At 39.6% G+C, this 10,239-nt stretch overlaps 1 protein-coding gene across 3 annotated transcripts in view; it reads left to right on the plus strand.

The window, feature by feature from the left end:
- The window catches only part of RUNX1 (RUNX family transcription factor 1), a 244,664-nt gene that overhangs the window by 138,497 nt on the left and 95,928 nt on the right, over positions 1-10,239 (plus strand). The window lies entirely within an intron of this gene.

A 10,239-nucleotide genomic window follows, 5' to 3' on the forward strand; every position in this document is an offset into this window, starting at 1 on the left:
GAATGCCGATTTATAACACAAGTCAGAAATGCTCCTTTCCCTTCTGTTCAAAGTGAAACAAACAGACCTTCAGAAGAGAGAAGATTCTTGTTTCACAGGTTGCTACCAAGGAGTTATTTGAGGTCGTGTACTTTGGATTGCAACATACCACAATCTTAAAGATCAATAAAGGGGAGATATTTTTCTATAGAAGTTTTTATTCTTAGATTCAAGGAGGGGAGAGCTACTTGATAAGTTTCAGGTGATCCAGCATTTTCTGGATAATTATCCACACTTTTCTTTTTTAGCTCCAGATATTTCAAGCTTAGGAAAAACCAAAAAGAAAGAAAAAAGTTCCACTTCTACTGTATCCATTCTCTATAATATGGGGAAACCATGTGCATTTAATGCCATAGCTTCTTAGGGTATATCTGAATTTGTATCTAATTTTACTTATAAGAATTCTAGAACACTTATAAAGTTGACAAATAGCAGTAGCCGTAACATTCTCATAAAAGAAGTTTTGTTTTTTGTTTTGGGGTCTTTTTCTTTTGTTTTTGTTTTTTGTTCTGGGTTTTTTTTTTTTTCGTGCTTTACCTTAAGGCATTATCACATTTTCACTAAAGGAGTGTCTTTGGGAGAGAGTATGATAAATCAAACTGTCATTTATCATAATCAGAAAAATAAATCATATACAAAAGTGAAAATAAAGCTTCCATGTAAGTTTCCTTCTCATTCCTGGTAAGCAAGGGGTTAACCTGAAGTCTTAATCCATTTCCACTCTAATTGGGAAGGATGGATGGAAAATCATTTCAGTAACAGAATGAAAATTGCTAGCCTATAGATGCCTGAGGCAAAAAGAAAAGAAATGAATTCTCCTGTGAGCTTGGTTAGTGAGGAGGAAGGAAATCTCCATCTTGCACCTGACTTCATTCATGTCATTGTTCAGTGTGCCGGTGTTAAATAATGATCTCCAGAGCAGTGTGTGGATCAAGAGAAGGGGCCTGTCTGCCCAGGTCTCTTAGGCTGAGGTCACAAGGAAATTTCTGGACACTCTCCCTCATTCTGCTAAACCTGGAGTCGGCTCAGTTTGACAACTCAGCGTGCTGTTTACAGACACAGAGGGGATCCCCCAATGGCACACTGGGTAAAGTTTTCTTCTTTCATCCTTAGAAGTCCATTTCACTATCTGGTGTCTTTGGCAAAAGAGAGTTCTTAGCTAAATAAATATTTCCTAATTCAGAAGTGAATAGGCTTGATCTGGGATATTTTTCTCCAAAGAAAAAGTGAGATGCCCCCTTAAATGGAGAACGTGACAATTACAGAACTTCTTGTAATCGAATGCTTTTTAAAAATTATTCAAATCCACATTTATATAAATACTTACTTCATGCCCCTTTTCAAAACTTACCCTAGAGTACTGTATTTCCCAATAATGCTTGTGAAATTCTCCTGGGATGGGTATCTTCATGGGCAATGGAATTTTTTAAGGTGACAAGAGAAACAAGAATTATGGGAGTCCCTTGTAGTTGCTAAACATCAGTGAACTTCCAGATCAGTAGTTCAACTAGAAAAGAACTGGAGTTCATTTGAGGGCTTATTTGTCATCATATTTGGCCAGTCATCTGTTACTTTGCTCTTGCTATTAAAAAAACTACCAGCTTTGCAAAAATATATGACAAAAATCTTTGAGCGTGTGTGTTTAATCATTTTTAATAAGTTTTGGATCATCTCTGTATATTGCTTTCATTGTACATATAAGTATAAATTGGCAATTAGCTAACAGATAATATCTATTTTTCAGCTGCTTTTAATTTTGTTAAAAATTATTTCACTCTTCCCTTCTACCTTTTAAGAAGAGGTGAACTCTCTAGAATTAGCACCATTATTCATTCAAAAAAGGTAGCAAAATTTGTTTCATTTTTTGAGTAGGTTTAAATTATAGCGTTTTTCTAAGCAAGTCCAAGACAATCCTATCCGAAAGTTTAAATCTGACTTGACCATTGCTTGATTGAGAAATAGGCAATAATGTTTCATAAGAAATCTCCACAAAAATTTTTCTAATTAAAACAGACATTTTTATTGACATATAGTTGCTGTACAATATTATGTAAGTCACAGGTATACAATACAGTTATTCACAATTGTTAAAGTTATATTTCATTTATATTGGGTTGGCCAAAAAGTGCGCTCGGGTTTTTCCCTAAGATGTAGGTGAGGAAACTGAGACCCGCACAAAGTAAGTGACTAATCAGACAGACCCCCAACCCTCCTCCCTATGTCTAGCAGTTCGAGAACCAGTTCGGGAAAAATCTGAATGCACTTTTTGGCCAACCCAATAGTTATTATAAAATATTGACTATATTTCCTGTGTCGTACAATATATACTTGTTAGTTGTTAACAAAATTGTTAATATTCCACTTCAGTCTCTGGAGCCTTATCCATAAAAATGTGATTGTTACTGGAACATCAGATATATAATATTTAATTTTCTAATATTATTACTGTAATCTGAAAATTTGTAATTACAATGCAGATCTTAGGATTTTTATGAAACTTAGAAAATGTAATTCTTCAATTACATAGAATGATTGCTTCCATTGCTGCTGATTTTTTTAAGCTCTTTTTAATTTCATACTACGACATGAAATTTTAAAGCTTTTGTGGAGTATAATTCCATGACCTCACAGAAAGCAGGATAATGATAGTCTTAGCCCATTATTCCATGTAAAATTCTGTTTTCCAAACCTGAAGATAGAAGGATTAATACAAAAGGATTAATACAAAAGGATTCATCTTGTCTGAATGCCTGTAAAAACCCTCTAAGACCAACAGTTGGCAATTTATTATTTAATTGATCAATATAGATATCTCAGCAATTCCTTCACAGATAATTATACTTCTTATACTTGAGTCTTAGGTAGACTTCCCATGTCTAGGACAGACTGGGGAGTCAGCACCCAAGATTTATCTCAAGCCTTTACATTCTCTTTCTAGAAAGTTCTGCGATCTTGGGGGAAATTTCTCTACTGTCTATATGGGATCATAGATAGAAAATTTTTTATTTCAGTGAGGGGGGGAAAAGCTCCAGTTTGATGTACTAACAGCTGTAATAATCATGGCAAAGAGCCTTTAGCTTTTTATTCTAAAGGAATTAAACTATGTTGTATATGCATATTATGTTTTAGTTATTATATAATACAGTATATAGTGAAACCTCGCTAGTTGGGTTGACATGGAGAAAACAGTAGTGAAAAGGATAATTTTAATATTTTAAAATAACTGTAGTCATAAATTATAAGTAATATTTATGAGTAAATATGTGTTTCTCTCTAACCTCAATCCTATGTAAATTATAAGTACAGAACAGCAATGTATTTCTGTTATTTTCTAGAAGATGTAGAATCTCAAAATTATTTGTGTGGTTGTTTAAATCACAGATCCTCAGGCCTGCTTGAATGAATAGAAATTACATCTGTGCAGTTAAAGGAACCCTATGTAAATTGGTAACACCCTTAGAATATACTATCTTGAGTTGATTCTATGTTCCCCTTTTTCTTTCCTTTCCCCTCCTCACTCAAAATCCAAGTTCACCCCAGCCATGTGCTGACTTCAGTCAGCACCAGACCAGGTCAATTTCTCACAGTTCCAAGTGACGTTTATATATAAAGTTCACAGAGCTGGAAAGCCTTCTTGCCCAAGGCTCCCATTTTGTAGGTGAGGAAACTGAGACCGGTACAAAGTAAGTGACTAATCAAACAGACCCACAATTAACCCCCAACCCTCCTCCCTATGTCTAGCAGTTCGAGAACCAGTTAAACTGACTCACCTGATTATTTTTAAACATAATTGTTGCAGAAGGAAAAAAGTTAGACCATCCCAGGTCATAATTGCCCCAGTGAGAGAGTAAAGATAAACTATAAACACAAGGAATAAAACAAAAGCGCTTGATTTGGGTTGGAGAGCTCCCTGTGGAAGGACCCGTGGGAAATGTGGACCAAGACTCCTGTTTATTCATTCAGACATTCATTCATTTATCTTTTTCCTCAACTTAGAAAACTTGTGTTTTGTTTCTAATTCAGAGCAGCAGAAATTGTTTTAAATATACTAATTAAAATGTCTAAAGTAAAGCAGACTGTAAAAGTAACTTTTTTAATAGATGCTATTTCTGTCATCCACCAGAAAACTTGACTGCTGTACCATTCCCCAATTAAGGAACTCAAAGCCATAGAAAAATATGTAAATTCACCTCCCCGTTCCTCAAGTGTAGTAGACTTTGAGACACTCTTTGACACTTGGGTACTTTCCATAGTGCTTGCATAGGGGAAAGCACAGCAAGTGGTTTCTCAGCCTCTCATTTAAATGGGGCCAAAGACAATGTGGGGAAGATCCAGACCCCTTCTAGGGTCCACGCATCAGCCCCTTGACCTCTGTACCCAACCCAAAACACTAAGGGGTGGAAACCAGGTATGCTTGCTCTTAAGAGATGCTCAGACCCAATCTCCCAATTCCTCCCACCCCACCTCCCGCCTTGGTGTCCATACATTTGTTCTCTGCGTCTATGTCTCTATTTCTGCTTTGCAAATAAGATCATCTGTACTATTTTGCTGGATTCCACATATATGCATTAATATACGATATTTGTTTTTCTCTTCCTGACTTACTTCATTGTGTATGACAGTCTCTAGGTCCATCCACATCTCTGCAACATATATACACTATTGATACTATGTATAGAATAGATAACTAATGAGAACCTACTGTATAGCACAGGGAGCTCTACTCAGTGCTCTGTGGTGACCTAAATGGGAAGGAAATCCAAAAAAGAGGGGATATATGGATTCGTATAGCTGATTCACTTTGCCGTACAGTAGAAACTAACACAACACTGTAAAGGAACTATATTCTAATAAAAATTAATTTAAAAATAAAATAATAATATAAGTCAAAAAAAAAAGAGAGAGAGAGAGAGAGAGAGAGAGAGAGAGAGAGAGAGAGATGCTCAGACCTTTGAAGGTTCCAGCAGCCCCGGAGGAACAAATGTAGTGAGGTAGGGCCTGTGGTTTCTGTTACAGACCTGACTCCATATTTCTTCTTGGTTTTATCTTCTGAGGACTGGAAGAAAGACAGGTGGACCCACTCCATAACTGAGGCCAGGAGCTACCTCACCTTTGATTCGAACTCATTTTTTAAACTGGAAGATTGCTAGCAAATTGACATACTGAGTGGCTTTTTTGTTTGAAAAATCTATATGCTATATTTCAAAATAAACTTGTTTATAGGAGTTGCTATTTGAGAATATCACTGAATCACTTTGCAATTGTTTTGAAGTCATGAGCTAGTAAAAGTAAAACCTCTTGTTCTAATCCGTGTTGCCTATATGAATTTCATAGAAAAACAAGTGGAAAAGAAAGGGTCAAGAGATACTTTGGTAGTATTCTTTCAGAGTCAAAGAAACCAAAGCATATTGTATGGGCTGTGGCATCGGCAGCTGGTAAACATTAAATGGAAATGAACACTGCGTGAGGTGGACTTGTAGCTTATCCGTGGCTGTGAAAATGCTTTAGTGGCAACGACAGTGGTCAGTAGGCCTTTGCAATTTAGTTGTTTTCACCGTGTGTGTGTTTCCTTATGACTACAAGCTAATCAAGTGATGCTGTAATAAAATCCTGAACTTCACTTCAGGACAGCTCAGAGGGAAAATGAGTCAAGGAAGATGAACTACTTAATGGCCTTTGCTAATAGCAGGTTAAAAACAAGGCTCACTTGAGCACAAGCAGAATAGCAGCAAAACTGCTCTTCAGAGGGAATTGCGTTTTGAGTGGTTGCCCTTGAACTGCACTGCCTAGTAGAGTAGCCACTAGCCACGGGTGACATTTGGAGACCTGAAACGTGGCTAGACCGAACGAGATGCACTGTGAATGTAAAATACACATAGGAGTTTGAAAACTTACTTAAAAAAGAAAAAGAATGTAAAATATCTTATTAACAATTTTTATATTGATTACATGTTGGAATGAAAATGTTTTGGCTATACTAAGTTAAATAAAATACATTATTAAAATTAATTTAACCTATTTCTTTATTTTTTTAATGTGGTTATTAGAAAATTTTAAATTACATATATGGCTCATATTACATTTCTAGTGGACAGTACTGCTCAAAATAAGAAAGAATGCCCACATGGTTTAAAGGCAACTTGTCAAGAACTAGTAAAGAAATTTGATAATAGCATAATGATATGAATCTTGCAAGGTTGGTTTAGCTTGTTGGCTATGACTGGCACTCCAGGGGCAAATTGCATGGGTTCAGATTGGGCCAATTACTGAATCTCAGTTTCTTCATCTGTAAAGTGAAGGGAATAATTATGGACTGTTTGCTGCTAGCGGGGTAAATGGAATAAGGCATGTAAAGTCATTAGTGTGAGGTCTGACGCACCGATAAAAGGGAGCTTCTATTATCATGGTTGTCTTGGTCAACTCAGGGCTGCTATAACAAAATACCATAGACTGGGTGGCTTACGCAACAGAAATTTATTTCTCATAGTTCTGTTAACTGGAAGTCTGTGATCAGGATGCCAGCATGGTTGGGGTCTCGTGAGAGCCCTCTTCCCGGCTTGTAGTTGGCTGCTTTCTTGCTGTGTGCTCACATGATGAGAGAGAGAGAGAGAGAGAGAGAGAGAGAAGGGGTTTCAGTCTCTTCTTACAAGGGCACTAATCCCATGAGAACCCCACCCACGTGACCTCATTTAAACCCAATGACCTCCTTAAGGCCTCACCTCCTAATACCATCACATTAGCCCTAAACGGGCTTCAACGTATGAGTTTGGCTGGGGGAGGATGCAAATATTCAGTCCATCCCATTAGCTTTAAAAGTCCAATCAGAGATAGATTTCATGTTAATTTGTAATTTTCAATGTTGTTTACAAAAACCTTTTTTTTAATTTTAAAAAAATTTTAAATAAATTTATTTTATTTATTTATTTTTGGCTGAGTTGGGTCTTCGTTGCTGTGCACAGCCTTTCTCTAGTTGCAGCGAGCAGGGGCTACTCTTCCTTGTGGTGCACGGGCTTCTCACTGCGATGTCTTCTCTTGTCACAGAGCACGGGCTCTAGGTGTGTGGGCTTCAGTAGTTGTGGCACGGGGGCTCAGTAGCTGTGGCACGGGGGCTCAGTAGCTGTGGCACATGGGTTTAGTTGCTCTGCGGCATGTGGGATCTTCCTGGACCAGGGCTCAAACCCGTGTCCCCTGCATTGGCAGGTGGATTCTTAACCACTGTGCCACCAGGGAAGCCACAGAAACCTTTCAGAGACTGCAGTCCAGTGTGTGCTAGGCACAGTGTTTGCTGGGTACTGAGCAGTTGGCCTTGCCAACTCTGAGTGGGGTCCTTGAACCAGCAGCAGTGGCATCAAAGGGAGCTTGCTGGGAATGCAGCGCCTCAGGCCCCTCTCCAAACCTGCTGAATCAGAATCTGTACTTAACCAGATTCCCAGGGGCTTGGGATACACCTTGCTTATCCAGTACTGTCTAGTATTTGAAGAGGAGGGAGCCTCATTGGTAAGGTATCCAAACGCTAGTGGTTATGTGTTTGTGTGTTGTGAGGGTGAATCAGAAGAGAATGACACAGGTACAGAGTTGGCTTGAAGAGGGCCAATAAAAGACACCCTTGCTCCCCAATGATCCAGAAGCACCTGTGAGACAGGCAAAGTCGAGCAGACAGAGGCCAAACTACCAGCTTCATCACTGACAGGACTTTTGGAGAACAGTGACTTAGGTGTGTGGCTTCCTGCCACTGAACCCCAGAAACAGAGATCTGTAAGCACACAGGCAGCGTCTCCCTAAAATAATAAGAGGAGGGGAAGGCATGCTCGGTGTGCTAGTTTTCTGTTGCTGCCAAAGTAGCAAATGATCACAAACTTAGCAGCTTACACAACACCCAGTCCTCCTGTTTTTTCCACCAGCACCTATAATTTTGTTCTGTCCATTCCAAGCTGATTCCTGATGTCTACCCCCAAACCCATTCTCTCTGGTCTTGACTGCTACTAATGGCACCTGGGCCGGAAATGGGGGAAGACCCCTCTCCCGCCCTCACCTCAGTCCCCCCGTTTCTGTCTCCATTGTTTCCACCTTAATGCTCATGAGTCCTTGCCTGGCAAGGCTGTAGCTTTCCTACTCCTTCTCTGCCCCCTCTAATTCACGTATCCACCTCCGACAGATTTATTTTCCTAAAATATGTATTCGTTATGTTATTTCCCAGATTTCAAGGCTCTGATAGAGCCCATTGCCCTCATGGTGAAGTTCAGATTTCTTTAGGCTGTGTAAGCTGCCTCTGACCTGCGTTTCACGTCTGCCGGCATCGTGTCATTTACGAGCTGCCACTCCCCAACCTGATCCCCAGCCTATGCTCCAGCTGTACTGCGGGTCTGTGTCATAACTTCATCCATGCCTTCCTCAGGCTCATCCTTCTGCCTGCCCCACTCCCCACCCTAAGCCCTTCCTCCCACCCTCCCAAGCACCTGGTGAAAATCTACACGACCTCCAAGGGTCAAATCAAATATCATCTCTAACCAGGAAAGAAGTCTTCCCAGAGCCCACCAGGTGGTGCCAACCCCTGTGCCTCCTCCCATCAGCTCCCTGCATCCTACACACGTGTCCATCAGCAGTCTGACACTCCATCGCTCTTATTGGCCAAAGGGACCCTGACCTGCTCCTCAAACTTTGTAGATGGCCAGAAATAACCTCAGATATGACTCCTAAATATTTGAGATTTTGCAGGGTAAAGAATTTCAGGGCTATTTTCTGATGGAGACCTTGAGACCGGGGGATAAAAGTGAAAGATGAGATCAGAGTTAATTTTTCAGAAGGCTACAAAGGACACCGATAAAAATACATAGTTGTGGTCTAAAAGAAACAGCTCATCATGTGTGTAGACCCATATGTGGGGATGCGAGTGTGTGTGTGTGTGTGTGTGTGTGTGTACACAGAGATCAAGCGTGAAGCAACTTTGGGCAGGTTTCCTAAACTCTCCAAGCATAAGGTTCCTGGTCTGTAAAATGGGGTGGTAATGGCATTGTTGCAAGGAATAAACTGGACGAGGTATCTGAAAGCATTTTGGCCATGGCCTGGCATACAGCAGCATTCAATGGAGAGAGTGGAAGGATGTGCTTGCCAGAGTCAGCTCTCACTGTCATGAACATCCAAGACCTCCCCTCTCTTACAGTTCAGGTTCTAGCACCTTTAACAACTCCTTGGGCAAATCATTACAAATCTTTACAGGTATGACTTCATGTACAGACACCCATCCCTTCTCTCTTCCCTCCAACACCCCCCAGCTTAATGGTGTGTCCTCAAAGCTACTGACGCAGGGCAAACTAAGAAAGCTTTCAACAGACCACGTGCACACCTTTCAAAATCCATTACTTCTGCCTTTGCTTTTAGGTTTAGAAAAAAAATCTTGGCTCTTCTCTCAGAATCACTGAAATATTAGGTGTGTAGACAAAACACTTGCCTTTCCACTCTCATATTTCTCGGGCTCAGACATGGAAAGGCTCCTTGGGGTCTCAAAAGAGAATTTCCAGAGTGGTCAGTTTTGTTGGGTCTCTTTAGTATAAACTCAGCTGCCTGGTCAATCTTACTGTTGTGGATTTCCCCCGACCCCCATGCCTATTAAAACTAAACTTACTAACTTCCGGGTACATTTGTTATGTTTTGCCTTATCATTCATTATTAGTGCAAATAATTCTTTCCCTGCTCTGTTTTTTAAAAATCTTTATGGAGTCACTTTATGTACTTGTAAACCACAATCGTGTGAGTGTGTGTGTGTGTGTGTGTGTGTGTGTGTGTGTGTGTGTGTTTTAAGGATGCTCCTTTAAGACTACACATACTGAATTCCTTTAATTTTTTATCATAGGGCAGTCCTTCAGAACCCCTTATCATTTTAGTTGCCCTTTTTGCTTTGACAAAAATATAAGACTAAGGAGCTGAAAATCTTGTTCTCCTGCCTATTCAAACAGCATCCATAAATCTGAACTAATTACCTCCTTTCTTAGTTTTAAAGGTTTTATTTAAGCTATGTTATACTAATATTGTGCAGTGGAGTTGAAAGCTTTAGGTCTGCAGTATTTGAAATGCTCAAATCCTAAGGCTTTGAAAAATGCTATTTCCTCCACATTAATCATTCAGTGCTGACCATTATCAATATACAAGGCTGATGGAATAATTTCACATTCAGAACATTATACATAGATATTCAAGGGAAAG

The sequence above is a fragment of the Lipotes vexillifer genome, unplaced genomic scaffold (assembly GCF_000442215.2).
Source record: "Lipotes vexillifer unplaced genomic scaffold, Lipotes_vexillifer_v1.1 scaffold1549, whole genome shotgun sequence".
Lineage (NCBI taxonomy): Eukaryota > Metazoa > Chordata > Mammalia > Artiodactyla > Lipotidae > Lipotes > Lipotes vexillifer.